This window comes from Tympanuchus pallidicinctus, unplaced genomic scaffold (genome assembly GCF_026119805.1).
Source record: "Tympanuchus pallidicinctus isolate F22 unplaced genomic scaffold, pur_lepc_1.0 scaffold26, whole genome shotgun sequence".
Classification (NCBI taxonomy): Eukaryota; Metazoa; Chordata; class Aves; order Galliformes; family Phasianidae; genus Tympanuchus; species Tympanuchus pallidicinctus.
In genome coordinates, this window is record NW_026294743.1 from 4,021,901 (window position 1) to 4,029,402 (window position 7,502).

Consider the following 7,502-nt stretch of genomic DNA (forward strand, 5'->3'; position numbering starts at 1 on the left):
CTTTACCTTGGATTTAAAGTATGCAGGAAAGACCTGTATCGTCCCTAAATCAGCAATCCACTGGCAGAAAGAGACTGGTACCACAGGAGAGATTCAGTGCTGTAATAAAAATGTCTCAAGCTATTAGATTTTTCTGCTATAAAAATAGAATGTCTTAGAATTGTGCTGTTATCTTAACTTCTGCCTCATATACGACAGATATATAGAACTTAACTGGGGGAGGAGGAAGAAGTTTAGAATGTATTCTGTTTTGGGAAAGTGGGAGAAAAAAAGCACTGTCCTTTTGAAGGTCCCATAATTTATTTGCAGTGCTTTTATATTTTGCAAATGTACTTGACCATTTTTAACCTCTTAGGAAAAAAAGAAAGGAAGAAAGGAAGAAAGGAAGAAAGGAAGAAAGGAAGAATCTGGTGTTCTTACTTTATTGAAGAAATATATTCCTGTAGGAGCTGGATAAGGGCTTAAAATCTCTACTTACTCTTAAAATTCTCCCACTTTTTTGTGTGGGCTTCATAACTGCCTGTATTTTCTCAGAGCAACCTATTCTAAACTGGTTTCCATTTCAAAAGAACTACCATATGAAAGCACCATTCCTTCCTTTCTAAATATTTCTTGGAAATCACATTCCTAAATTACATAGGCAAACTTCCACAAGAAGATAAATCCTGTCAGAAATCGAAGTCATGGAAATGGCATCTGGGCATGTTACTCAGTAATACAAAGGCAGTCGTACAGTCACAAGTCCTTAGGAAGTGCAGCTGACAAGAATGTCAGAAGTAAAGAACAGAGAAGCCATTTCATGAACATCTTTTCAGCTACAACCTGCAGTACAAAATTCTCTTATTGCATATCTTCTTTTCAAAGTCTGTTTTATCTAGTGTATACATATATATATATATTTGTAAGGTATCGGGCTAGGCAGTAATTAGTACAAGATAGCTCGACACTAATGAATAGTGTCTAAACAGTGAACAAAGCTCTCTTTTGTTTTTGTTTTTTAATTAAAAGAGAGGTGATCTTTTGTACAGAAGAATACAAACCACCCAAGTTCGACTCCTGACTGCCTTGCAGAGGGATCCTTTTCTCTCTGCTGAGGGACCTGATTTTGACACCGAAGTTGGAATATGCCAGGACAAACATCTCAATAAACAGACACTTAGATGAGTGTGTTGAAACTAATTCTGAAAATAATCTCTCCTGATGCAGGCATTTCTTTCTGTAAAGCTTATTTCACACTTCACAGGTCACTTCACCTGAAACCACCATTTTCACACCTTCTTTGTATGGTTGTTACTCACAGACAACAGTTATAGGACCAGGCTATAGGTGAACTGCCACACTGGGGCAAGATCTCACGCTCACAGAGCTGAGTACACATCCGGTCACATTCATACTTATGTCAGATTAAAGGATGTGGGTTTATAGTTTAGTTTCTGATACAGAGATTTTGGCAAGCTTATTATTTGGGAATTCGTTTGCTAATATTTTTAGTCTGAATTAACTTGACCTATGTTCGTATCTTCTCAAAGGAAATAGTAGATATTGGTTTTTGTTAAATGCAGAATTGTTAGACTGCTTTTATTTTCCTATGCTATTTCTTTTCTTATCATACCAGAATTTTCTGTTTGAAAGAACCTCCAGTTTTCTACCACCAAACTGTCATGGAGCTCATTACCTCCGATGAGGTGAGCAATGGTGTGGAATAAACGGACCTCCTGTGAGTGGGAAATCTTTCCATTCCTTTCCTTTCAGTTTGACCTTTGATAAACACATTTCTCTTTGCTACATGAATGGCATTTCATCCCGTGAATGCAGCATATTGCCTTATCCTGGAGAAAGTAGTGACTTCGATGGCATAGTTTTTAATACTGTATTCACCTGTCCAAATCCTTGTCAGATGTCAATACAAATCTGATTTTTTTTTTTTTGCCAATGTGAATGAATTTCCATAATAGAATTTCACTAGAAATGCTTTTTTAATGAAGGAGTGTCACTTTGCTTATGAGTGAGTGCAGCATTTAATCATATAAGCAGTCTAATTCAGAGCTTTCTGATGTAACTCACCACATAAATATAGCTTTTGGGAAGCTTCACAGAGACTCAGCATTTAACGTATACTGAAATCAACACAGATAAGGCTTCTATTGTAAGTTTTCTCCTTACTTTCCTTAGGAAAAAAAAAAAAATCTACTACCTAAAAAAAGTAAATAGAAATCAAAACAAACAAATAAAAATGTTGCCCATCAAAGTGAAGTGTAACAGTTACAGCACAACATGAGTTTGATTTAGTGGTATTCAGTTTCCACTGTGGGTAACTGGCACTTTCCTACAGCAATCTTCCCCTTTTTTTTTATTTTATTTTTACATAATTTGGATGCTTTTGAATATTGGCACCCTATAGACCACAAAGCGTGAGAAATACTGCATGGGAACCAACAGCGCACACTGCCTCACGCCATCCTCATAACATTGCCCAGCTGGCTTTGTCAGAAAGAAAAACAGCAGGGAAGTAATTCCTCAGCCTGCTAGAGGCCCTTCTCCAGGGACTTCTGGTTCTTTTTCCCTGTTCAGTTTATGCGGTTATAATTTAATATTAGTAAAAACAGTTTTACTGCAGGGTCTCCTGAGTCCTAGGCAGAAAAGTTGTTTCCCTTTCTTGACTTCTCACTCTGGCACTTTCTTTTCCAGTGAAAAAACCTGCCTGTCGGGGATAGCACGTGAGAACATGTGGGCTGAAGTCGCCCTGTGGCAGAGAGGGCAAAACTAAATCAAGGTCTCCTTGATCCCGAGAACATCAGCTCACTTGGCATTGATGAGAACACCACACCGTGATTCTCCACCCCCAGTCAAAAAGGACTTCTTCTTGCGCAGCTTTTGAAAGAAAGAGTTTGGCACCTTTGCATTCTGGGCAATGGATGGAGGTAATTCCATGAAAATCCCTGTGGAAAATCCCACCTCTCCATGCCAGCTTTACCTTCTGATGCTTGCAGGCACTTCCCTGGGGAGAACAGGGCTACCTAATTCTGATCAGGTTGCCTTCCCATGCACTCTAGCAGCAGCTGCACGGAAAAAAAAGTTGTCTGTATCCTTCTAGGCTGAGCTTCAAATATTGCTGAAGAGAATACAGAGCCAGTGAAGAGTCACCCCATATCAGGTGGAAGCATAAAATATACAGAGCCAAATGTTTCAAGGAGAGTCTGTATCTCCTTCATCACTGCTTGCCAGGCACAGCCCACATAGTCCCTGTGGCATCAAGCTGTAGAAGCAGGTCTGGCATCCGCATGTTCTGCAGAGCAGGTAAGATGCTCTGCATAGAGCCCTGCTGGGGAGATCTCATCTGAGCTAGGAAGAGCAAAATCCATTGTCAGTAGTTGCATGCTATTTTCTTTTTTCCCTTTGCCCTTTTGTCCTCTTAGTTTCACTGAACATCATGCAGCTGAGAATTTACAAGGCTGGCAGAGTCTAGATTTCATCTACTCTGATATCAGTATTAGACTGTGATGATAAATGAGTTGGTTTTCCTTGGGGAAGTTAAGTTTTGCAGCCAGCCTTTGCTACCATTTCTTCTCCCATACTGCATGCCAGGCCAACTGCCTCTTTGTGCATGTCCTCACGCTTCTTGGAAATATCTGGAGAAAAAGCTTGCACTCCTCTAGTTTCAATGCAGATGGGAGAATAGACAAGAAAACAATAAAGGACAAAGCTGTGAAAGTTCTACCTCAGTTGAACATCACCATCTCTGAGTTAGTTAATGAGGCTCCGTTTTGGTGGTGTTTACCTTTGTACAGTTTTATTTTTTTTTTAAATAAAACTTAAATTAGCATAGGATTTGTACCTTAAATAATCATTAAGATTTCTTTGCATGGTTTCCAACAGAACCGCATGGATTTTGTGGTTTTTTTTCTAGGAAGCAAGACAAAGCATAAGGTCAGTGAGACTATATTGTTGTCATTTCCGAAATAGTGTTTACAAAGGCAAAAAGGCCGTGGGGCATTTTTTGGGTTGATTCATGTACAGTTTTTCCTGTATTTAAATGATTCCAGCTTTACTGCTTGCAAAACAAATCTCAGTTGACATCCAAAATGCTATTGGCATGGGGCATAGTTCTTATTCCAGTGCTCTTGGCTCAAACAGCATTTTTCCACTACCAGGGGATTTAGATGTTACGTATTTCCTTTATTACTCTGGACCTTTCAAAAATGACATGGGAAGAAAACAAATAACAAATACATTATCTTTTGGATGTCAAAAACGTTTCCTTAAGATTTGAACCAAAGCCTGCTTTTCAGTGAGCAGCGGTGCAGAGACCAGCAGAAAAGCAGAATGCAGAAGAATTTCAATGAGTCTCATGCTGCCCAAACTCTGTCTTTTGCTGTTTTTCTCCAGACTTCGTGCCACTGTGTATTTTGGAATTGCCATTTCTAGATCATTAAAATATAAAGGAAAACAGGTAATGCAGTTCATGCAGGGAGATTTGTGAAATAATGAGTCAGGATGGACTGCAAGAATCTTTTAAATAAAGAAAGCACAGACATGTAAGCATCTGTCATCTACACAAGCAAGTGATGGGTAATGCAGAAAGTGCTTGCCACATCACTGACCTGTTTGGGCTGCTGCAAAGCTTCAAGACTCGCTGATTGAAACGTCTGAACTGGCACTTCCAAACGTTCTGCTCCTCATTTCCTCTCCGTTTCTGATTTTCGTGGCTACAGAGATGAGAAAAATACATTGCTGCGTCTAGATGCAGTTAATGCAGGAACTCAAAGCACCCTATGAACTCCAATTCTCAGTGTTTCTTCATACTAGACTTAATTTTGAAAGCTGAAGATTGACTTTCTGAGATAGACTCTACAAGCTTAAAAAAAAGATAAGTGCAATAATAACCCTAAAAGACTGTAGAAGAGAGGAAAGTTCAGGTGAAGCAGCATTACTACAAAAGACAGTTCTCTCACAGAAATTCTTGTACAATTTTAGGAAACTGCTGACTTGAAGAGTTGACAAGGTGTTTAGACAATTCCTACCTACTATGTTCCTTCTGTCAGGACAAACTCTGCCACCTGTTATTTTTTAGTAGTGATAATACTGAACAGAATAAAGGAGGAACAGGCATAATTCACAACTATGTGAGCTTAAAAACAAAAATCTGACTGCCAGTAACGTGAACGTATAACATGGACTTGAAGGCACGTTTTTGTATACAAAGTTTCCCAGTTTCTAAAGATGTGTTCTAAAATATATTAAAAGCTGTAACTGAAATTTTGTCTGACTGTTAGGCAGTAAAACTGAGGTAAAGGCAGGTAGTGGTATAAGTACAAAAGATATTAAAACACACTGCTAAACTGGACAGTGTTAAAACAGCAGAATTCGGAGGAAGGCTGAGGACGAAATGCTCAAATCAACAACAAAAAAAAAAGAGAAAAAGCTTTACTTGCAATCCTGCCAAAGCTGTCTATTATCTAGCAAAATATTTTTAGAGGATTTTTGTAGTGCTTTCATCAGTCGCTTTAAATTGAAGATCAGTGAGCCTTGCATCAATATAAAAGAAGTTAGATACAATAATCATTAAATTTAGAGTTTTAAATAATGTAATCCTGAGCTGTAGTGGCTTTTTAAAAGAAAATCAAAGTGAGCTTGAAAGATCATGAAATAAAAGTGTAAGAGAAAATAATCTTGTAAGGAAAACAAAGCAATGATTGACCTCTGACATATATTTGGTATTCAGAAAGATATGGATCGACTTAATATACTGAACACTTAAAAAGGATAAAAACTGTCAGACTTCGGAGTTAAGCCCGATTTCTAATGAATGGAAAGAAAGAGATATTTTCCAGTATATACCTGACATTTCTTTGTTGCCAATAAGGTAATTTCTTGAATTTTTTTCCAGTACTAGCTTCTGTCAGGAGCAGATTGCTGGAGCTGATGCTGGCTGGTAATTCAAGTTGCACTTCTGCTGTGCAACTGCAAGGTGAAGCAGACATTGTGAAGAAACCAAAAAGATGGGTAAAGGACACAGAAATATTTCCCTCTGCGAAGCTGCTTACAGCAAGTGAGTTCCTTTGAGGAATCCTTTGTATCCCTCCCACCCTGCTAAGGTGCCTTAGTTCAGTCACCAGAAAGAAGACATCCCAGGTGGCCCATTAGCAAAAAATAAAAAAGGAATTGCACAAGCGTACACAGAAGAAAATAGAATCCCACTGGCCCTTTTTTGTGCTTTGCTCAAGATTCACATCAAAGGGAGTTTTGCTGTAAAAACATATTTCTTGTTTCTATGGAACCTTCTTTGTGAGAATGCTAATGTTCTTTCTGTAGCAAGGAAACCTTTTTTTTTAAAGCTTTGGCCAATGATCCGATGTTTTCAACTCTATTCCAATAAGGTTAGTTCTTCTGAAATCCAAAGTGCACAAACAAGATAGATTGCAGAAGGCTCTCTAAGAGTGGGCTCATTTCACTGGAGTCACAAGCAATATTTTTTATCCATATATCTAGCAGCAAAATGCTCTGATGTGGTAATTTTTACAGCCTTTACTTTCTCTTCTCCTTCTTTTGTATTCACTTCAATTTATTTAAAACAAGTGATGTGCAGCCATGTATTTTGTCCTGAAGTGCCAAAAAGCACACGTACTGCACCCATCAGAGAACTGATGCTGGCTTAGGATGCACATAGGCAGGTCTGTTGGATCAGGAACAACAGCTGAGAAGAGAACTGGTCTACAAAGGAGCGATCAGACTGCTCTTGGCAGGTGAATTGCTGGATGAGGTTTGCTATTACCACCTTTTTTATTGCATTCCTGCCTTATAGAAGGTGCCCACAGCTGTCATGGACCCCCTTGTAGACAGCTGAATAAGCACAGTTTCCAGTTTTTAATGTGATTCCTTTCATAGCTTTCGATTTTCCTGTCACCTCAGAATTAATATTTTGGTAATACTTGCACATGCTGTCTTCCAGGGGATCATACCCATTTATTTTTTCAAAAGCTGCTGAAACAAACTGAAATTCTAACAGATCTTAGTTTCCCTGCTACCTAGGCTATTCTTGAAAGCTTTAAGCTGTAACACGTTACATTAAAAACAAAATCAATGTTCATACGTGCAATTTTAAACCAAAAACATTGTGTTGAAGTTGCAAGTTTTGACATTCATCCTGCTCAGAGCAGCAGGATTACAGGAGAATTGGTCCTATGGTCTGTGTAAGCATCATCATCAGAAGGCAGCTCTTCCCAGTTCAGTCACAGCTACGGTGCAGAAAATTCCATCTCGAGCAAGAAAGAGAATATTGAAGGAAATATTTAAATTTTATAATTCTTCATATAGCACAGAAGCAACCCAGAATGCACATCTGAGACAGCATAATCTGGGACTTAGCTGAGAGACAATAGCAGTAAATATTCTTTAATTCAAAAAAACGAGTACTGAAACCACACAAAAGGCACTAAGAAAGTGCTACAGAAGATAAAGTGAACAAACTGCTGGCCATGTAATTATTCTCCCAGCAGGCTCAT

General features: G+C 38.6%; 1 long non-coding RNA gene across 1 annotated transcript in view; it reads left to right on the plus strand.

The window, feature by feature from the left end:
• LOC128084214 (uncharacterized) overlaps positions 1–3,936 on the plus strand; it is a 54,871-nt gene extending 50,935 nt beyond the window's left edge. The window contains exons 7-10 of the long non-coding RNA XR_008208386.1: positions 1,009–1,685; positions 2,689–2,921; positions 3,095–3,297; positions 3,908–3,936. This is a non-coding gene — a long non-coding RNA (uncharacterized LOC128084214). The remainder of the gene's footprint in view (positions 1–1,008; positions 1,686–2,688; positions 2,922–3,094; positions 3,298–3,907) is intronic.
• The last annotated feature ends 3,566 nt before the right edge of the window (positions 3,937–7,502 follow it).